This window comes from Pseudophryne corroboree, chromosome 1 (assembly GCF_028390025.1).
Source record: "Pseudophryne corroboree isolate aPseCor3 chromosome 1, aPseCor3.hap2, whole genome shotgun sequence".
Lineage (NCBI taxonomy): Eukaryota > Metazoa > Chordata > Amphibia > Anura > Myobatrachidae > Pseudophryne > Pseudophryne corroboree.
The window spans coordinates 1187904109-1187927768 of record NC_086444.1 but is presented as its reverse complement, the minus strand read 5'-3'; the positions used below and the strand labels follow the sequence as shown (position 1 = coordinate 1187927768).

Below are 23660 nucleotides of genomic sequence, written 5' to 3'. Positions count from 1 at the left end.
GACGTAGAAAATAGGTTGTTGATAAAGACTAGAACCTTCCTCCAGAATTTGAGTATTTTTGAGCATGACCAGAAGCAATGAAAAAATTTAGCATTCATCATTTTGCATTTGCAGCATTCACCCGTCTCAGAGGGATGCATATATTTTCTCTGGGCCGGGGTGATATAGAGTCGGTGTAAAGTCTTAAAATGAACTTCTTGGAGGTAGGCTGATTGGAGAATTTTCATAGTGGTATGATGATGAGAAATTAATATCTGGGTAGAAGTAATTTCCGGACAATCCGTGGACCAAGACGTAAGGAGAGGTGTAAGCGGATCTTTGTCATTGGTGTCAAGAAGTAATTTATATAGAAAGGCTGTTTTATATTTTCCGTTATGTAAATTCAAGAAAAGTGAGAGTAAAGGGTCTGGGGGAGAGAATGAGAGGATAACTGATTTAATGGTGTCAACATAATGTTGCGCTTGGAGGTACATGTAGAAGTTGGAGTGTGGGATATCATAAGTCTCTCGTAGTGAGGTAAAAGTAAGTATTCGCCCTCCAGGATCAAATAACTTGGTGGCAAGGTCTAGTCATTTTGTGTGCCAGTTTGAGAAGGAGGAATTGTGCAGTGAAGGGGGGAAATTAGGGTTGCCCCAGAGAGGAATGTAAGGTGAAATTGTATGATTTCTATTCAGGAGTTTATTTATATGTATCCAGGCATCATATGACCCCCTAAATAAAATATGATTCAGAATATGGCGTGGGAGGAGGCGTAGTGGGGTATGTAATAGGGCGCTAGGTGAAAGTGGGGAGAAAATAGCATCATCTAGAGAGCGATCTGTGTATGTAGATTTATTAAAGAGCCAGTCCGAGATATACCTAAAATGTATTGATAAGTGGTAGAGAGTGAAATCCGGGAGGCCCAGTCCCCCCAATCTAGTCGGATATGTTAGCTTAGATAGTCTCATCCTGGGTCTCTTACCAGACCACAGAAACGAGGAGATCCGTGAATTTAACATTTGTATATCTGACTTTGGCAGGGAGAAAGGTATCATTTGGAGGCAGTAAAAGATTTTTGGAAATATTATAGTCTTGATTACAGCAGCTCTGCCTTGTAAAGATAGGGTGAGTTTGGTCCATGAATTCAGTTGGGTTTTAATCTTGGAGAATAGGGGCAAGAAATTCGCCTTATAAATCTGAAGGGGATCTCGAGTGATAAGGATACCTAAATATTTGATATGGGAGGGCTGAATTGTGAATTGTGCTAAAATGGGGTTAGTGGCCAGGAACGGTGCTAAAGGAGTGATAGGAAGAATTTCTGATTTGTGGACATTGATTTTATACCTGGAAATGGGTCCAAAGGAGGCTACTATGTCTATGATTACCGGTATAGAGACTAAAGGGTTGGACACAAAGAGCAACATGTCATCTGCGTAGAGTGCAAGTTTCAATTCAGTATTTGCTAGGGGGATACCAGAGAAATCAGTAGATGACCGAAGTACAAGTGCTAGGGGTTCTAGGGCGATGGCAAAGAGGAGGGGAGAGAGGGGACAACCTTGCCGTGTGCCTTTTTTAATCGGGAAGGGAGGGGATAAGTAGCCATTACACGCAATTTGGGATGAGGAATTGGTGTATAAGGTCCGAATGAAGGATATGTATTGATCAGGGATTCTAAATTTGGTCATAGTGTCAAATAGATGTGGCCAATGGACGAGATCGAAGGCCTTCTCGGCATCAATCGATAAGATAAGATTGGGGGAGTCAGTAGACGTCACTGAGGTTAGCTGTTGGGTAGCCGCGATAACTTTGCGGACATTGCGTACTGAGTGCCTGCCCTTAATAAAGCCGGTCTGGTCCTGATGGATTATGTGGGGGAGGAGGGGGTTAAGACGTTCCGCCAAAATCTTGGTTAGGATTTTATAATTGCAATTCAGTAGTGAAATGGGGCGATAAGAGCCAGGATTGGAGAGATCCCTGCCCGGTTTAGGAATCACTTTGATGATGGCAGAATTAAAGTATGTAGGGACATTTTGGTTAATTAAAATATGGTTAAATACTGATTCAAGAACTGGGGTTACTTTATCAAGGAAAAAACTGTAAAATTCCCCAGAAAATCCATTAGGACCAGGAGCCTTGGCAGGTTTGAGTGACTTAATAGCCTTGCTTATTTCAAGAATGGAAATAGGGGCAGTGAGGGAGTCTGCGAACTCCCTTGGCAATTGTGGATAAGTGAGTTGGGACCAGGTATTGGTCAGCTTACGCTCGTCCATTACAGGCGAAGTTATAGGTAGGATGGTAGGCGTAGGGTTAGGGGGGGCATAAATGTCTGTATAGAAGGTTGTCATAACCTGAGAAATTTGCGCAGTGGATTTGGTGAGGGAGCCATCTTGTAGTTTGAGGGGGTGGACTATCATCGGTGTCCTAGTTCCATTGAGGATGTTGGTAAGTAATTTACTCGTCTTATTACCGAATTTATGATAGTGGTAACGAGAAGAGAAACTCATCTTATCCGACATAGACTGAAGCAATTCTTCAAGAAGGGACTTGGCAGAGAGATATTTGGATCGTGTAGTAGTGGTGGGTGTCTGGACATAAGAAGCATAGGCATCCGTCAATGATTCTTGGAGGGTGGTATAAGAGTGGGACAATCGTTTTCGTAAGGAAGCCTCAAAGGCTAAAATAGAACCTCGCAGTACTGATTTGGCCGTCATCCAATAGAGTGGGGGGTCTGTAGCTTGAGTATTTTTATTATGGATATTAAAATCAGTCCATGTCTGGTCTAAGTGTTCTCGAAATTTCAGGGAGCTAAGGAGGTAGGCTGGGAATCTCCATGTTCTATATGGGGACAGCTCTTTTTTCGTGTAAAATGATAAAGAGACAAGTGCATGGTCAGAAAGTATGATAGGGTGTATTGTTGTATCTTGGACTAGGGGGAAAAGAGAGGAGGAGGGGAAAATAAAATCTATGCGAGACAGAGTGTGGTGCGCTGCAGATAGGCAAGTAAATTCTCTCTGGGTTGGGTGTAGGGCCCTCCATACGTCTATTAATTGGAGAGTTTTTAACAGTGAAGGTATCCCCAGGGAGGGGGGCGGGGTACGTATTCTTCGCGTGGAGGATTATCTAGTGCAGTCAAATTGAAGTCGCCGCAGAGAATAATGGGGGCAGACATATGTGGGAGGAGTAATTTAATGAGCTTCTGGAGGAAGGATCTAGAATAGACATTGGGTGCGTAGATAGAGGCAAGAGTATACGTTGCGTTGAATAATGAGAAAGAGAGTATTAATATCCTGCCGTCAGGGTCAGAGTAAGAGGAGAGTATTTCTATAGGTAATGTCTTGGAGCTTAGAATTACAATACCTCTGGATTTGGAGTTATAGGGGCGGAGGCCAGAACTTTCCATTTAAGCATTTGAAGTTTCAAAATCTCAGGGGGTAAAAGATGGGTTTCTTGGAGACATGCAATATCTATTGATTGTTTATGTAAATATAATAAAACCTTACGGCGTTTAGCCGGAGAGTGGATGCCACCGACATTGAAGGAACCTATCTTCAGCTCAGTCATATGTGTCTGGGTGAGGTGAGAATCCATCTATCTGGGTATAATCCTGCCGGGGCAGAATGGCGGTGAACCTTAATGAGAACAAACACGGGGAGAGAAAATTGTAGGGAAACATGCAATGACAAGACATGGGGAATACATGAAAACATGGCAATGGCATGGTCAACATGCCAGGTGTCCAAAGGACAAAAATGACATTCCGCAAATGTAACAATAGATATAACTGTGGGCTAATCTCATATAGTGGGATAGCACTAGAGAACTGTAGATACCGGAGCATGGCAGGTGCTCAGGGACCCTGTAAGAAGAGCTAACGTAATAGACCTTAACAACAATGTTGAGGAGAACTATAATCTGTATGTCAGATTGAATTAAGGGTGAGATTATAAGGAGGCCCAGACCAAAACACAAAAAGGGGGGGGGGAAGAGGCTAGAGTAATAAACGGTGGACGTAATTATGTATCACACAATAACTGGGAAAAAGCGGATTTTTAAACCATAAAGAGACAGTTCTGGGGGTGTCAAGAGTTCAAGCAGGGGTGTCAGTGATGTCAGCAGTGGAATCCTCGCGGTCATCAGATAGGAAGGCTTGCGCATCTTCAGGCGTCGTGAAGTCGTAGTGGGTGTCATTTATGAAGATCCTTAGTTTAGCCGGATACATGAGGGCAAAACGTTGATTCATGGAGACTAGCTTCGAGCAGATAGGAGAAAAGGATTTACGCATACGTGAAAGTTCCATAGAGAAGTCTTGGAAAAGGCGTAGTCGGTTTCCTTCCCACATAAGATTCTGTATCTTTCGCAAAGCCCTCCAGAATGCCACTTTGTGGAGATAATTTAAACATCGGAATAATGTGACCCTAGGGCGTGATTCATTCCGGCGGGGTGGCAGGCCAACTCGATAAACTCTCTCCACCACCAGATCCTTACATTCCTCTTCGATGCTTAATAGCTTTGGGAGAGTCACAGAAACAAAAGATGCCAATGCTGGGCCTTTAATATTTTCAGGGAGTCCTACCACCCTGATATTATTGCGACGGGAACGATTTTCAGCTTCATCAAGTTTGTTCCATAACTGATAGTTTTCCTTCTGCAGTTTAATAATGTCACCTTGTGCCAAATGCATATCATGACACAGCGCTCCTATGTGATTTTCAGAGTCTGAGACTCTAGTTGTAAGGTGCTGCAGCTGCTGTGAGATGTCTGCAACAGCCTTAGATAGCAGAGGTGACATTGTGGATTTAATAGCGTCCACAATGTCGCCATATGTAGCGGGAGTATCCGGGTTGCGGCGTACCTGCGGGAGATCTGTGAGCTCCTGGGGTGAAGCCACCTTCTTAGAGGCCGGGGTGGACGGGGCCGAGGACGCATCCGGCCCCATGTTGGAATCGGCGCGGCGCTTCTCCTGACGAGGCGGCTGCGGCTTCTGCGAGGCGCCCGGTGCCAGGTATTTGCCCATCGGGGAAGAGGGGGTGATGAGCTGGGTAGCGGTCACTGTGTGTAGCCGGGAACGGCTACGTATTAGCGGGTGAGCGGGTCCCTAAGCGGAGCAGCGTTTTCAAGCTGCACTCCGCATGCAGCCGGAAGCGGAAGTCCGAACTTCACCCATTTTACACGGTTCCGAGGCAGCCTCAGATCTTCCCGCCTTGCTCGGTAAACCAGAACGCGCCCGAACGTCATCATCCCGCTTTCGGATTCTCGTGAGATTCGAATGCTATATAAGGAGCCGCGCATCGCCGCCATTTTCACTTGTGCTTTGGAGATTGAGCGGAGAGGACGTGGCAGCGTTCTCTCCCTGAAAAACTCCGTAATCTGTGCTCAGTGTGCTGAAAATATCTGTGCTCAGTGTGCTGCAAATAATCTGTGCTCAGTGTGCTGATAATATCTACATTCTCTGCCTGAAAACGCTCCATATCTGTGCTCAGTGTGCTGCAAATATCTGATCAGTGGGCTGCATTGTGGGGATTGGGGACTACCAGTATATAATATATATACTTTTCTATAGCTTCTATACTGCTCGTCAGGACACACATGTGTCACAGTTACACCGCTCTGTACTGAATTATATACAATAATTTTAAATCATTTTCTATAGCTTCTATACTGCTTGTCAGGACACACATGTTTCCTAGTTACACCGCTCTGTACTGAATTATATACAATAATTTTAAATCATTTTCTATAGTTTCTTAACTACTTGTCAGGACACACATGTGTCACAGTTACACCACTCTGTACGAAACTATATACAATAATTTTAAATCATTTCTATAGCTTATGAACTGCTTGTCAGGACTCACATGTGTCACAGTTACACCACTCTGTACTGAATTATATACAATAATTTTAAATCATTTTCTATAGCTTCTATACTGCTTGTCAGGACACACATGTGTCACAGTTACACCACTCTGTACTGAATTATATACAATAATTTTAAATAATTTTCTATAGCTTCTATACTGCTTGTCAGGACACACATGTGTCACAGGTACACTGCTCTGTACTGATATATATATACAATAAAATATATACTTTTCTATAGCTTCTATACTGCTTGTCAGGACACATGGGTCACAGTTACACCGCTCTGTACTGATATATATACAATAATATATATAATTTTCTATAGCTTCTAGTATTACAGTGCAGCATTTTGGTGACCAACAGTATACAGATATAGTACAGTACAGTAGGCTATTGCTATTGATATATTACTGGCACATAATTCCACACAATAAAAAATGGAGAACAAAAATGTGGAGGGTAAAATAGGGAAAGATCAAGATCCACTTCCACTCGTGCTGAAGCTGCTGCTACTAGTCATGGCTGAGACGATGAAATGCCATCAACGTCGTCTGCCAAGGCCGATGCCCAATGTCATAGTAGAGAGCATGTAAAATCCAAAAAACAAAAGTTTAGTAAAATTTATAATTTTTTTGTCTTAATAAATCAAAAATCAAAAATTGCATATATTGCTGTATTGTATATTTATTTATAATATTTTCATATCAGCGCTTCTACTTTTCTCCATTTGTGGAGAAAATTCTTTTTGTCCGTTTAGTAAAATTACCCAAAAAAATCTAAATTAAAAGCATCTGATGAGAAGCGTAAACTTGCCAATATGACATTTATGACACAGAGTGGCAAGAAACGGCTGAGGCCCTGTCTTATGTTCATGGCTAGTGGTTCAGCTTCACATGTGGATGGAAGCACTCTTCCTCCTGCTAGAAAACTTAAAAGAGTTAAGATGGCAAAAGCACAGCAAAGAACTGTGCGTTCTTCTAAATCGCAAATCCCCAAGGAGAGTCCAATTGTGTCGGTTGCGATGCCTGACCTTCCCAACACTGGACGGAAAGAGGTTGCGCCTTCCACCATTTGCACGCCCCCTGCAAGTGCTGGAAGGAGCACCCGCAGTACAGTTCCTGATAGTCAAATTGAAGATGTCACTGTTGAAGTACACCAGGATGAGGATATGGGTGTTGCTGGCGCTGGGGAGGAAATTGACAAGGAGGATTCTGATGGTGCAGTGGTTTGTTTAAGTCAGGCACCCGGGGAGACACCTGTTGTCCGTGGGACGAATATGGCCATTGACATGCCTGGTCAAAATACAAAAAAAAATCACCTCTTCGGTGTGGAATTATTTCAACAGAAATGCGGATAACAGGTGTCAATCCGTGTGTTGCCTTTGTCAAGCTGTAATAAGTAGAGGTAAGGATGTTAACCACATAGGCACATCCTCCCTTATACGTCACCTGGAGAGCATTCATCAGAAGTCATTGACAAGTTCAAAAACTTTTGGTGACAGCCGAAGCAGTCACTGACAACTAAATCCCTTCCTCTTGTACCCAAGCTCCTGCAAACCACACCACCAACTCCCTCAGTGTCAATTTTCTCCTTAGACAGGAACACCAATAGTCCTGCAGGCCATGTCACTGGCAAGTCTGATGAGTCCTCTCCTAACTGGGATTCCTCCAATGGATCCTTGAGTGTAACGCCTACTGCTCCTGGCGCTGCGGTTGTTGCTGCTGGGAGTCGATCGTCATCCCAGAGGGGAAGTTGGAAGACCACTTGTACTACTTCCAGTAAGCAATTGACTGTCCAACAGTCCTTTGCGAGGAAGATGAAATATCACAGCAGTCATCCTGCTGCAAAGCGGATAACTCAAGTCTTGGCAGCTGCGGTGGTGTTAAATGTGTGTCCGGTATCCACCATTAATTCACAGGGAATTAGAGAATTGATTGAGGTACTGTGTCCCCAGTACCAAATACCATCTAGGTTCCATTTCTCTAGGCAGGTGATACCAAGAATGTACACAGACGACAGAAAAAGAGTCACCAGTGTCCTAAAAAATGCAGTTGTACCCAATGTCCACTTAACCACGGACATGTGGTCAAGTGGAGCAGGGCAGACTTAGGACTATATGACTGTGACAGCCACTGGGTAGATGTATTGCCTCCCGCAGCAAGAACAGCAGCGGCAGCACCAGTAACAGCATCTCGCAAGCGCCAACTCGTTCCTAGGCAGGCTACACTTTGTATAACCACTTTACAATAGAGGCACACAGCTGAAAACCTCTTACGGAAACTGAGGAACATCATTGCAGGATGGCTTACCCCAATTGGACTCTCCTGGGGATTTGTGACATCGGACAACGCCACCAATATTGTGCGTGCATTACATCTGGGCAAATTCCAGCACATCCCATGTTTTGCATATACATTGAATTTGGTAATGCAGAATTTTTTAAAAATCGACAGGGGCGTGCAAGAGATGCTGTCGGTGGCCCAAAGAATTGCGGGCCACTTTCGACATTCAGCCACCGCGTGCCAAAGACTGGAGCACCAGCAAACACTTCTGAACCTTCCCCGCCATCATCTGAAGCAAGAGGTGGTAACGAGGTGGAATTCAACCCTCTATATGCTTCAGAGGATGGAGGAGCAGCAAAAGGCCATTCAAGCCTATACATATGCCTACGATATAGGCAAAGGAGGGGGAATGCACCTGACTCAAGCGCAGTGGAGAATGATTTCAACGTTGTGCAAGGTTCTGCAACCCTTTGAACTTGCCACACGTGAATTCAGATCAGACACTGCCAGCCTGAGTAAGGTCATTCCCCTCATCAGGCTTTTGTAGAAGCAGCTGGAGAGATTGAAGGAGGAGGTAAAATTGAGCAATTCCGCTAGGCATGTGGGACTTGTGGATGGAGCCCTTAATTCGCTTAACCTGGATTCACGGGTGGTCAATCTGTTGAAATCAGAGCACTACATTTTGGCCACCGTGCTCGATCCTAGGTTTGAAGCCTACGTTGTATTTCTCTTTCCGGCAGACACAAGTGTGCAGAGGTGCCAAGACCTGCTGTTGAGACACTTGTCAAGTCAAGCGGAACGTGACCCGTCAACACCTCTTCCTTCACATTCTCCCGCAACTGGGGCTGCGAGGAAAAGGCTAAGAATTCCGAGCCCACCTGCTGGCGGTGATGCAGGGCAGTCTGGAGCGCGTGCTGACATCTGGTACGGACTAAAGGACCTGCCAACGATTACTGACATGTCGTCTACTGTCACTGCATATGATTCTGTCACCATTGAAAGAATGGTGGAGGATTATATGAGTGACCGCATCCAAGTAGGCAAGTCAGACAGACCGTACATATACTGGCAGGAAAAAGAAGCAATTTGGAGGCACTTGCACAAACTGGCTTTATTTTATCTAAGTTGCCCTCCCTCCAGTGTGTACTCCGAAAGAGTGTTTAGTGCAGCCGCTCACCTTGTCAGCAATCGGCATACGAGGTTACTTCCAGAAAATGTGGAGAAGATGATGTTCACCAAAATGAATTATAATCAATTCCTCCATGGAGACATTCACCAGCAATTGCCTCCAGAAAGTACACAAGGAGAGATTGATTGCTTCTTTTTTGTTGGGGCCCAAACCAACCAGTCATTTCAGCCACAGTCATGAGGCAGACCCTGTCACTGAAATGATGGGTTTGTTAAAGTGTGCATGTCCTGTTTATACAACATAAGGGTGGGTGGGAGGGCCCAAGGACAATTCCATCTTGCACCTCTTTTTTATTTATTTATCTCTGCATCATGTGATGTTTGGGGATAATTTTTTTAAGTGTCATCCTGTCTGACACTGCAGTGCCACTCCTTGATGGGCCAGGTGTTTGTGTCGGCCACTTGGGTCGCTAAGCTTAGTCACACAGTGACTAAAAATAATATTGTGAGGTGTTCAGAATAGATTGGAAATGAGTGGAAATTTTGGTTATTGAGGTTAATAATACTATGGGATCAAAATGACCCCCAAATTCTATGATTTAAGCTGTTTTTGAGGGTTTAAAAAAAAAAAAAAAAAACACCCGAATCCGACCAAAAATTTTCAGGGAGGTTTTTCCAAAATGCGTCGGAATCCAAAACACGGCCGCAGAACCGAATCTAAAATCAAAATATAAAACCCAAAAAATGTCCGGTGCACATCTCTATTCATAATAAACAAACTTGTGCACCAACCTGAGTATGGCCAACAACAAGAAGTTGCATACTATTTAATTGTAAATATTTTAATTATTCTGTATTTTAGAGATTCATAGATTACAATGTTTGTAACTTTGGTACAGCATCTGAGTGTGGGTTTTTGTGAAGTAGTACAGTATATCTTATAAGGTCCAGGACCCTTTTGCCTTGAGAAATAAGTGTACAAGCCAAGATTTTTTTAAGGACTTATAGCAAACTTAGTTATAATCATTCATTCAAATGCATTTCTGTACTCTATACATTAATTACATTTGACTGCATTGAAAAGTGATATATTAACATCTTTTGTGGTCATTTTGATATGCAGACATGGGGTGTTTATTAGCCATGCTATTTATATTCTGTTCCTGTCTATGGAAGATGCTTGTAGAAGATTAATAGGGTTATTCATACCCTGGATCCAATGCGGCTAGCAGTGAGTGCAGTTTGCTGATTTCAGCAAACTGCACATGCTCGGCAACCGCACATTGTGTTTGCATTCCCGATGGCTTACACTGCAATGTGTTTTTCGGACTGTGACATAGTTTTGGGGGGTGGAGCAAATGGGGGTAGTCCAGGACTATTTTTGTGGTTGCTGCATGACATAACACTCAGTCGCTCTGAGAAAGTGCAGCCAGGCTGTGCTGCCAGGGGTCACCCCCAGATTCGATGCATTCGCAATTAGATTGCAAATGTATTAGGAGGCAGCCCCACACATGCTGGGCAGCCTTGCACTGTGTTGGGTGACCCTCGCATATGCAGAGATGAATGCAGATCTGGTTGCATATGCAGCCATCTGTGTTCATCTCTGAATAACCCCCTAAATTCCAGATTAATAAATTATTCATCTTTATTTATTTTTTATTGTGTTCATTTAACTGACTGAATGTAATTATTATTTGCATAATGGTATAAAGGTTTCCCAAAACTGCCCTATTATTAGAAATAAAACAAATCTTGAGTGAATCATTGCCACAATCAACAACAATAAAAAATTTGTGTGTAGTTTTGTTTACCAAGTTCCATATTACAGGTGAGAAAGTGTTACACTTTTGGAGGCAAAGGCTGAGATTTGAATCAAGGATCTCCTGTTTATTAGAAAGAGATCTATAGTTGTTATGGTGGAATTTACTTGTGAAGACATATACAATTGGTGTAAGAAGAAAGTTGTGAACCCTGATTTTTTCATAGCTACATGTATATATGGATACTTAAATGATATACCAGAGGAGGGCATTGAATCTCTTCTCTGCCCATTGTTTGGAGAGTTAAACCTATTATCATTGTTCAGTGGAAGGTTGAGTTGGGAGTAATCTGTGTTGTATACAACCTCAAATACTATGTTACTATGTTACAATGTTACTATTATTTGTCATGCAAAATCTGAAAGGATACGATTCATATGGCACTTTCAGGTAATAGTGTGCCTAGAAGAAAGAGGTATGCAATGTGGACCATAGCTATAAAAGATTCAGAGATGGAAGATTCCCATGGCATAGAGAATGTTAAATTTTTACCCGGTCCCCTGGCAAAGGAAAAAAAATAATCCAGAAAATACTCCAAAATTAGCACCAAGTGAAGGTTTACAACTGGCTAATGCTCTTAACAACATAGCAGGAACATTTTGTCAATTGCATCATGAAGACAGTTATCAGAGACTGCAAAAGTTCTCAGGAATAATACCAGTTCCATCAGGAGAGGACAGTTATGAAACTTGAAGAAAAATGCTGTGCAACAATTGGAGTCAAGGTATTGTGCTGAAACGATGTAGAGGTAGAGATTAGCTGATATTTTGTGAGGGCCTGCAGGAGAAGTTGTTCAAGGTACCTGAAGCGGAAATGCCAATACCACTTCCCAAGACTATTTGATGGCATTACATTTGGAATATTTTTTTTCAGAAGATGGAAACAATCTTGTATAAACAGTAGGTTACATCATACCTATCAGAAACAGTATGAGAGACTAGATATACATAGATTATACAAAGATTTATACCAGGGGTTCTCAAACTCAGTCCTCAGGGGCCGACACAGTGCATGTTTTGCAGGTCTCCTCACAGAATCACAAGTGAAATAATTAGCTCCACCTGTGGACCTTTTAAAATGTGTCTGTGAGTAATTAATACACCTGTGCACTTGCTGGGTTACCTGCAAAACATACACTGTGTGGGCCCCAGAGGACCGAGTTGGAGAATCCCTGATTTATACCATCATATATAAAAGGGATTTGAGAAGGTTTAAATAAATAGTCAAAGAATGCAACAGTTATTGCAAGGACCATTGGGTCCAGTCCACATTGTACAAAAGTTGTGATTCATGGAAGTAGGATGTGAAGCTCTTCCATCTCAGCAATTGATATATATATATATATATATAGTCAAACAAGGAGAGGTTCTGGTAGAAGCTTGAGAAAAGAATATGAAAAAGCTCATACTGCAGATACCTAGGCTCAGGGCCGGTGCTAGGGTGTCCGGCGCCTCCCTGCAAACAATAAATTTGCGCCCTCCCTCCCATATGTAAAAAAGGGGCAGGGCTCATCAAAGGGGCGTGGTCTCACATGGAAGGGGCGTGGTCACATAATAGTATCCCCAATTAAAATTACGCCACACAGTATCACAATCGCATTCACATTATACCACATGTTGTGCCCCTGATTCATATTGCACCAGTTAGTTGTGTACCTAATTCACATTACGATACACAGTAGTGCTCCTTATACACAATACCCACAATGATAGCGTGCCTAATACATAATGCTCACAGTAGTCGTGCCACACAGAGCGTCCACAGTAGTCGTGCCACACAGAACGCCCACAGTAGTCGTGCCACACAGAGCGTCCACAGTAGTCGTGCCACACAGAGCGTCCACAGTAGTCGTGCCACACAGAGCGTCCACAGTAGTCGTGCCACACAGAACGCCCACAGTAGTCGTGCCACACAGAACGCCCACAGTAGTCATGCCACACAGAGCGCCCACGGTTGTCGTGCCACACAGAACGCGCACAGTAGTCATGCCACACAGAACGCGCACAGTAGTCATGCCACACAGAGCGCCCACAGTATTCATGCCACACAGAGCGCCCACAGTATTCATGCCACACAGAGCGCCCACAGTAGTCGTGCCACACTGAACGCCCACAGTAGTCGTGCCACACAGAACGTCCACAGTAGTCGTGCCACACAGAGCGCCCACGGTAGTCGTGCCACACAGAACGCGCACAGTAGTCATGCCACACAGAGCGCCCACAGTAGTCGTGCCACACAGAGCGCCCACGGTAGTCGTGCCACACAGAACGCCCACAGTAGTCGTGCCACACAGAGCGTCCACAGTAGTCGTGCCACACAGAGCGTCCACAGTAGTCGTGCCACACAGAGCGTCCACAGTAGTCGTGCCACACAGAACGCCCACAGTAGTCGTGCCACACAGAACGCCCACAGTAGTCATGCCACACAGAGCGCCCACGGTTGTCGTGCCACACAGAACGCGCACAGTAGTCATGCCACACAGAACGCGCACAGTAGTCATGCCACACAGAGCGCCCACAGTATTCATGCCACACAGAGCGCCCACAGTATTCATGCCACACAGAGCGCCCACAGTAGTCGTGCCACACTGAACGCCCACAGTAGTCGTGCCACACAGAACGTCCACAGTAGTCGTGCCACACAGAGCGCCCACGGTAGTCGTGCCACACAGAACGCGCACAGTAGTCATGCCACACAGAGCGCCCACAGTAGTCGTGCCACACAGAGCGCCCACGGTAGTCGTGCCACACAGAACGCCCACAGTAGTCGTGCCACACAGAGCGCCCACGGTAGTCGTGCCACACAGAACGCGCACAGTAGTCATGCCACACAGAACGTCCACAGTAGTCGTGCCACACAGAGCGCCCACGGTAGTCGTGCCACACAGAACGCCCACAGTAGTCGTGCCACACAGAACGTCCACAGTAGTCGTGCCACACAGAGCGCCCACGGTAGTCGTGCCACACAGAACGCGCACAGTAGTCGTGCCACACAGAGCGTCCACGGTAGTCGTGCCACACAGAGCGCCCACAGTAGTCATGCCACACAGAGCGCCCACAGTAGTCGTGCCACACAGAACGCCCATAGTAGTCGTGCCACACAGAGCGCCCACAGTAGTCGTGCCACACAGAGCGCCCACGGTAGTCGTGCCACACAGAACGCGCACAGTAGTCATGCCACACAGAACGCGCACAGTAGTCATGCCACACAGAGCGCCCACAGTAGTCGTGCCACACTGAACGCCCACAGTAGTCATGCCACACAGAGCGTCCACAGTAGTCATGCCACACAGAGCGCCCACGGTAGTCGTGCCACACAGAACGCGCACAGTAGTCGTGCCACACAGTGCCCACAGTAGTCATGCCACACAGAGCGCCCACAGTAGTCGTGCCACACAGAGCGCCCACAGTAGTCGTGCCACACAGAGCGCCCACAGTAGTCGTGCCACACAGTGCCCACAGTAGTTGTGCCACACAGAGCGCCCACAGCAGTAGTGATCCACAGAGCGCCCACAGTACTAGTGACACACAGTATATATATATATATAAATATATACATACATACATATATATATATATATATATATATGCACACATACACAGATATATATATTTGGCTGAGATCATAAAATTCACATTTAATTGATGACAGTAGAAAATAAAAGTTTCAATACAGCCTATCTTACTTTTGCAGACAGACAGGCTGTAATACACTCCACAGCTCTCTTGCAGATTTCACTCTCCTGCATTGCTCTCTCTCTCCCCGAGTCCCCCGGGGCCCCATCCTTAATCTGGCTCTGAGTGGGGGGAAGAAGGGGGTGGGGAAAGGCTTTGGTAACTTGTGCCCTGCCTCTGCCCCCTCAGTCTTGACAAACGGATTACTGCACAAATGAAACTGAAAGTAAATTACAGCTCCCGGCAGCAAGGGCTGCTGGGAGATGTAGTTTATGTTCAGTTTCATCCCGACGGCTGCTGCACAGGGAGGGGAGCATTAGGGGGGGGATCAGCGCCCAGGTGACATGCCACGGCCATGAGGAGGTCAGAGGTGGTGGAAACAGGAGGGAGAGAGCCGGAGCAGCGCTTCACGTTGCCTGCGTCTGTCATACAGTGTGACAGACGCAGCGGCAACCATTAGCCAGCAGCAACAGCAGAGCAGGGAGAGCGCCTCTTCCGACCAGCGCCTCCCTGCTTTGCAGGAGCTGCTGAGCGGCTAGCGCCGGCTCTGCCTAGGCTCATGTTGCTGCTTCTATAGAAGAGTTGAATAAGAACATAGATTACTTAAACAAGAGGTTAGATCCATTAGAAACCAAAGACAAGCAAACAATAGTTTCAGCTAGATATACTTTGATGCCATTTGGATGAGGTTGAGGTAGAGGTATCTGAACACAAGATTGTTTTCAATGTAAAGGCCTGGACATAGGGCTTTCAAATGCCGACAACTTAAATGCTTAAATTGTGGAAATTAACACAATTTTGTTTAGGACTATGGCTAAGTGTTGTCATGAAACTGAGGTAAAATAATTATCTCAGGATGTGTTAACACTCTTACAAAGTCTGGCAGTTAGTACCCAAAGTCTGCAGTACAAGAAGGCATCAATAATTGATTTGTCTGGGGCTGACTTCCAACAGTGTATTGAGGGTAGTGATATACTGTACCATCTAATGCTAAAAGCAAATTGATCAGTTCCCAGTTTTAGACTTAAGGAATTGGTACTATCAAATCCCAATGAGTCCTGAAGATGCTGAGAAAACTGCCTTTATTTGTCCTCTGAGGATTTTCAGTTTGAATAAATGCCACAAGGTTTATCAGGAGCTACTGCTATATTTTAAAGGAGCATGGACAAGACTATGGGGGACATGAATCTCCATGAGGCCCTCATGTATATTGATGCCATAATCATTTTTGGGAAAACATTGGAAGAGCATAATACACGTTTATTATTAGTGGTCATGTGGTTAACTTAGAAGACATTTTCACAGATCCTGAGAAAGTAGCTGCACTAGCTGATTTGCCACGACCAAAGAAACTGAAATATCTAAGATTGCTCCTAAGTTTCAGCGGATACTACTATAGATTTTTGCCAAATTTTTCTGAAACCACTAAGGCATTAACAGATCCAAAAGATATCTACCTCCCAGATGAGAAAACCTTTCAACGAAGGTTGTTCAACTCGATGGTCCTTATTTAAAGTTCAATGAGGAGTTTGGAAAATGCTGGACTATTGAATGTGAACAAGCTTTTTTGAAGCTACATATGTGTCCTCACACATCTTTGCTAAAAGCTATCCTATGGTGTGGTTTTGCTGCAATGCGTGCAAATTGTGGCAAAGCATGCTGGCCGCATTCTTTTGTTCTGCTATTAATTGCAAGAGTGTTCATATGCATGCTCCCGAGAACACAGCAGTTAAACAGTACTTAAAAGTATGGGCTATGAAAACATAGTACCCTACTGCCCATACCTACCAAGTGCAGCCAGCTCTCCCTCCCATTTTGGGCAGCAGTAGCAATGCTCCCATGCTGCACGAGGGCTGCAGAGTGTATTTTTCTTAATGGGTATCCAGAGAATGCGTACGCACATTCCCACTACATTATGCTATGCTGGTCCATAAAGCCTGTGATGTGAACGCATCCAGGCAAGTCTGCAAGAAGACACATTTGTGAAAGACAGTTTGACCAACAGTCTGGTTCTGGCATATGCAGATCCTGCATTACCATATGTGCTACATGTGGATGCCTCTTTTAAAGAATTGGGGGGAGTGCTATATCAGCAACATCAGGATAAACTTCAACATGTGTCCTGAATAAGTTGAGGGCTGAGCATAAGTGAAAATAACTACCCAGTACATGCATTTGAGTTTTTGGCATTAAAATGGGCTGTTTTGGATAAACTTCAAGATAATTTGTATGGGGCTCGATTATCTGTACAGAAAATAAACCATGTTACATTCCAGTCACTGCCAAGCTGCATGCCACTGGACACATGTGGATGGTTTATTTAGCCATATATAATTTTTGCATTAGATATCATCCAGGAAGAAATAACAGTGATGCAGGTTCTTTATATCAAAGACCAAATTTATCTCATTATTCACAGGAGGATGAGTGGGTTGAGGTCCCAGCTTCTGAAATATGGAGTTTATGTAGAGCAAGGTAATCTTCCATAATTAATAGATAAGTCTGCTCCACATCTTTGACTTTCCACCTCTCTGCAAAACTTTAAATGGACTCTCAAGACCCACTTCGTCACCAAACCCAGCCAACTCTCGTCCAAACCTTTTTATTTATGCTCACTATCTACCCCTTCTGTGTCACCCTGGTTTGTTATCCCTTCTAAGCTTGCAAGAGCAGGGCCTTCACCCCTCATATTCCTTTCCTTCTCTTACACTTTCTAATACTTCATACTCTCTTTCTGATGCACTCTAACCACATGTTTTCCATACTGGAACTGCGGAGAACCACATGCCATTAATGTTGAGAGGTGAACATTGGAGACAATCTGGAGCAGCTCACCATCAAAATGAACCTGGGGGCTACCAGACGTGTGTCTGAAATTACAGTTCAGCCCGTCTAGCTGATGTCTATGCTGTACATTTCAGTTACTCTGGCTATTAGCTGTTGTATGAAAGCGTAAAAGATAAGCCTAGGGTAGTGCATACAGATGTTATATATTCATGGCATTATGTTTGGTATAACCCTGAGTAGTAATGTGGTGTGAATGAAATATATTTAGTTTAAATAAGTTTTATCAATATGTAAAACTTTAGTTGGTATCAAGTCACCTTAAATTGAATGTTATTGGTGTCCGTACACAAGGGGAAGAATGTAACCAAATGTGTAGTGGTAATATATAAAATATTTATATATTAAGGTAGTCAGATATATGTTATATGATGTATAAACATTATGGTCTGGATGTAATGCAGAACTGGAAAGACATTGAATACAGGCTGCAGTTCCTTAAAGTTTCAACCAGCACAGAGGATCCAGCTAGTAAGTTAAAGCAGTCAGACCAATACTGTGTAGAATTTCATTATCAGAAAAACAGTAAGCAAAGATATAAGTGAACCAGGGATCCCAGCTTTGTTTCCTTTTGAGTTAAATACTGTTTTTATTAAATATAGTTCAACACAGGTGACACCAATCATATATTAAGAGGATGTCCAGGAGCAGAACATTTTGTCCCTCCTGGAATGGGTCATGTTAGGAGGTATGCACAAACTGATCACCCCCCCCCCCCCTCCTCCATTCCCTGGACTCTGGATCTCCCTGTATTAAAAACCCTTGGCCTCCCATGGCTAAACCAGCCCTGCATAAGCCTGCATCACCAATTAAGGTTGTAACAACAGGAAAAATAATTTATCAAAGGATCTATATTAATGACAGCTGTAGTGAGTCAGTATTATACAATAGGGAGGAGTTAACTTTAGCTCTCTAACTTGTAGTGGACTTGCAGCATTTAAGACAGAGTTTATAGTTACTATAGATGAGGGCTAAATAACTTCAAGTCACAAACTGGTATTTCATATCTGCAGGAGCCCAGCCATATCTCATAGACTAGGTAAATATATCTCACTAGGACAATGTAGGTGCACATACACTAACTACAAATTTTGGACAGTAAAGTCAAAGTGTATCCCTTTGATACACCATACCTGCAGATCACCTCTGACATTAGTTTCTTTGCTGCTGTCTTGGCATTTGCAAATCTACAAGGCCATGCTTCTGGCCAGTGCCTGAACAGGTCCACACAAACAAGCACATGGTAAAACCCAGAACACATGTGTCATGCCACCGAGGCCACCGCACTTACCCCTCCCCGGGTGTGCTGGGTTTCCTGGCGGCAGTCCCCGCTGGTTGTCCCCGGCTCCTGTTGCTCCATTGGCGCTGGTCCTGGCGGATATCCGGGGGGCGGGCGCCGCTGGTACGCCCGGCGTCCACGAGGGTTGGATGGGTGGGTGACGTCATTGGCGCTCCCCGCCAATCAGAGAGAGGCGGGAAGGTCAAATTCAGACGCCGGGCAGATCTCCGGCACCTGAGTATCATCTATTCTGCCTTCAGAAGCTGTGATCTCCAGAGCTACCACATTCCTGTGGCCTCCGTGCCTCCAAGTACTTCCGTGCCTCCAAGCATCTCCATGCCTCCAAGCATCTCCGTGCCTCCAAGCACCTCCGTGCCTCCAAGCATCTCCATGCCTCCAAGCACCTCCATGCCTCCAAGCACTTCCGTGCCTCCAAGCACCTCTGTGCCTCCAAGCGCCTGAGCGCCCCCTAGCACTTCCGTGCCTCCAAGCACCTCTGCGCCTCCAAGCATTTCAGTATCTCCAAGCGCATCCACGCCTCCAAGCACCTTTGTACCTCTAAACACCTCAGTATCTCCAAGCACCTCAGCGTCTCCAAGCACCTCAGTGCCTCCAGGCGCCTCCGCGCCTCCAAGCACCTCAGTGTCTCCAAGTACCTCAGCATCTCCAAGCACCTCAGTGTCTCTAAGCACCCAGTGCACTTTAGCGCAGTTTGTGCCTCCAACACCTGGTATTCTTCACTGATTCATCAGCGCCTTTCAAGTTCTGTCTTTCAGGAGACCTTCAGCGTCCACACGTGCCTCCAGTCTGCCGACCTAATCCTGCATAAGGAAAACTTACATTCGGCCATCCCTGCTGCGGCCCAGTTGCGGTTCCTCTTCCCGGTCACCGGAAGAAACCCTGAGTCCACAACACTCCCAAACCAGGTCAGTGATAGTATACTCAGGCCACATGGACCCGGGGGATCGGAACACAGAGTCGAGCGCCATCCAAAGTTTGGCTTCCCGAGTTCAGACTCAGGAGGCAACACAGGGCCAGGTGATGCAATATCTCCAGGAATTGTCCGGCCATTTGGATCAAATTCAAGCATCCTTAGCTTCCGTAATTCCGGTTTCAGTTCCTGTAACTGCTCCAGTTGCCGTTTCCAGTAACGTCCAACCTCCGACCGGTACCAGGTCACGCCTTCAGCTTCCTACTCCTTCCCGCTATAATGGGAATCCAAAGAATTGCCGTGGTTTTCTAAACCAGTGCGAGGTGCACTTCGAGCTTCTCTCTCATAATTTCCCTATGGATCGGTCTAAGGTGGCTTATATTATTTCCCTGCTCGAAGGGTCAGCGTTGGATTGGGTGTCTCCGTTATGGGAACGATCTGATCCCGTGGTTTCCAACTACACCAACTTCATCACGTCCTTTCGAAGAATCTTCGACGAGCCCGGCAGGATGACCACTGCTTCTTCGTACTTGCTGCGTGTCCGTCAGGGCTCCTGCTCCGTGGGTCAGTACGTGGTTCATTTCCACACCATTGCCTCTGAACTTTGCTGGAATAATGACGCCATGAGGGCTGCCTTCTGGAACGGTCTCTCCGACCGCCTGAAAGATGAGTTGGTCACTAGGGATCTGCCGGATCCATTAGAAGAGTTGATCTCCCTCTGCGTCAAGGTGGATCTTCGGATGCAGGAGCGAGGAGGAGAACGTAGTCGTTCAGATCGTTCCAGGTTCCTGCATCCTCCGCCTAGGCCGGTGGCTGTGCCCAGTTTGGACGAACCCATGCAAATTAACCGGTCCCGTCTGTCTCTGGAGGAATGACAGCGTTGTCGTGAGGGTAAACTTTGCCTTTACTGTGGAGCCGCAGATCATTTCCTCAAGTTTTGTAAATCCCGTCCGGGAAATGGGCAGGCCTAGCTTGTTCCGGAGGAGTCAAGTTGGGAGTCACGTCCAAATCTTCTCCGACTTTGGATTGCTTACTTTCCGTGTTTTTGACCTCCAAGTCAGTTGCCAAATCTTTTAATGCCCTATTGGACTCTGGGGCTGCTGGGAATTTTGTTTCTTTCTCCTGTGCCCAAGGTCTGGGTTTAAAGTTGCGGTCTATCAAATGGCCTATTTCTTTGACTGCTATTAATGGAACCAGAATATCCAATGGCCTCATTACATATCGCACAGAGCCCGTTAGGCTGCAGGTCGGAGCGCTAAATCAAGAACATCTGGAGCTCCTAGTGATTCCGGAGATGTCTCACGACCTTGTCCTCGGGTTGCCTTGGCTCAAAACCCATAACGCCCACGTCGACTGGAAGTCTTCACAAATTCTGTCTTGGAGTTCATTCTGTCTCACTAATTGCCTTACTCATGTCTGTCCGCTCCGTGCATCTTCTAGGTCGGACGAGGAGCTCATTCCGGAGGTTTATCGGGAGTTCACGGATGTGTTCTCTGAGCAGGCGGCTGATCAGTTATAACCCCATAGACCTTGGGACTGCCCCATTGACCTCATCCCAGGGAAGATGCCGCCTCGGGGTCGCACTTACACCCTGTCTCTACCTGAGACCCAAGCTATGTTGGACTATATTAAATCTAATCTTCTTAGGGGATTCATTCGCCCCTCTATCTCTCCGGCTGGAGCAGGTTTCTTTTTCGTGAAGAAGAAGGATGGGGGGCTGAGACCATGTATCGATTATCGTGGCCTAAACAATATCACCATCAAAAATAAATATCCCTTGCCGCTAATCACGGAGCTATTTGATAGGGTGCATGGAGCCCACGTTTTTTTGAAGCTCGACTTGAGATGAGCCTATAATCTTATACGTATCCAGCAGGGGGACGAATGGAAGACCGCCTTCAATACCCGAGATGGGCATTACGAATATCTGGTGATGCCGTTCGGCCTTAGCAATGCTCCTGCCGTCTTTCAGGGATTCGTTAACGAAATCTTCCGAGACATGTTATACCAAAGTGTAGTGGTGTATTTAGACGACATACTGATTTTTTCCAAAAATCTTGCAGAACACAGGACACAGTTCAAAGAGGTACTTCTCCAACTACGAAAGAATCGTCTTTATGGCAAGATTTCCAAGTGCACTTTTGAGGTATCGTCAATTCCGTTCCTTGGCTATGTCATCTTGGGTACGGAGCTTCGTATGGATCCGGAGAAACTCACTGCCATTCGTGATTGGACTCAGCCTCTCTCTTTAAAAGCAGTACAAAGGTTCTTGGGCTTTGCAAACTACTACAGGAAATTCATTAAGGGTTTTTCCACCATTGTTGCACCCATTACTGCATTGACCAAAAAGGGTTCCAACCTGAGTTTGTGGTCTCTCAAAGCTGTGGAAGCTTTCACCCGGTTGAAATCAGCTTTTGTATCAGCTCCAGTACTCCAACAACCAAATTTTGAAGAACCGTTCTTCCTGGAGGTTGATGCTTCCTCAGTTGGAGTCGGAGCCGTTCTTTCCCAGTATTCTTCGGACAAGAAATTGCATCCATGTGGGTTCCATTCTCGTAAATTCTCGCCTGCTGAGCAAAACTACACTATTGGAGATCAGGAACTGTTGGCAATAAAATCTGCATTGGAAGAATGGAGATACTTGTTAGAAGGTGCCAAACATCTGATTACTGTTTACACCAATCACAAGAACTTATTGTACATCAAGACCGCACAATGCTTGAATCCCCATAAGGTCAGATGGGCACTTTTCTTTACTCGATTCTCCTTTGTTATTACGTACCGGGACGGGACTTTCAATACAAAAGCTGATGCTCTGTCTTGTTCCCTAACGGCCTCAGAGGAAGAGAATTCCTTTGAAAGGAGTTTAATCCTCAGTCCAATCTCCATTTCCGCTGCTTCCACTTCTCTAGATCCTCCTCCTGGAAGAATGTCAGTACCAGTTGAATTCCGACCAAGAATACTACAGTGGGCCCATATCTCCAAGTTCTCCGGTCACCTGGGGGTCCAAAAAATGTTTGAATTCCTGCAAAGGTCTTACTGGTGGAATACCATGAGGAGGGATATACAGAATTATGTTAGTTCTTGTCCTCAATGCACACAGCACAAAATTCCTCGTCTGCCTCCTGCCGGATTGCTTTGTCCTTTGTCCATTCCAAGGAAACACTGGACCCATATTTCTATGGACTTCATTACCGGGTTGCCCCACTCCAAAGGTTACAATACCATCTGTGTGATTGTCGACCGTTTTTTTGAAGATGGCACACTTCGTTCCGTTGACAGGTCTACTGACAGCTCACAAACTGGCTCTGCTATTTATCCAGGAGCACTTTCGGTTACATGGTTTACCTCTGCAGGTGGTCTCAGATCGAGGGGTTCAGTTCACCGCCAGATTTTGGAGAGCTCTCTGTTCTGCCTTACGAATTAAACTCAAATTCTCGTCTGCCTATCATCCCCAAATGGGCAAACCGAACGAGTCATCCAGGATTTGGAGACTTTTCTCCGCATTTATCTCTCTCCTTCACAGGACGACTGGGTGGAACTGTTACCCTGGGCAGAGTTTGCCCATAACCATTTGTTTCATACCTCCACTGGCGAATCTCCGTTCTTCATCAATTACGGGTTCCATCCACGGGTTCCAGAATTACCAATCCTTCCGTTAGAGGAGGTTCCAGTGGTAACCTCCACGTTACAACACTTCAGTCAAATTTGGAGTAGGGTTCATGCTAGTCTCAAGAAAATCTCCGTCCGATACAAATCCTTTGTGGACAGGAAACGGCGGGCCGCTCCTCAATACAAAGTTGGCGATAGGGTATGGCTCTCCACCCACAACCTCCGTCTAAAAGTACCCACTATGAAATA

At 45.4% G+C, this 23660-nt stretch overlaps 1 protein-coding gene across 2 annotated transcripts in view; it reads right to left on the bottom strand.

Annotated features, from left to right (window-relative positions):
• LOC135014379 (extracellular calcium-sensing receptor-like) overlaps positions 1–23660 on the bottom strand; it is a 365092-nt gene that overhangs the window by 65523 nt on the left and 275909 nt on the right. The window contains exon 1 of one of the 2 annotated variants that reach the window (XR_010213071.1): positions 14757–14951. The exons of the other annotated variant lie outside the window; for it this stretch is intronic. The gene's annotated coding sequence lies outside the window, so the exon portion shown is untranslated. Of the gene's footprint in view, positions 1–14756; positions 14952–23660 lie in introns of those variants that run through there. 2 annotated transcript variants of the gene reach the window in all.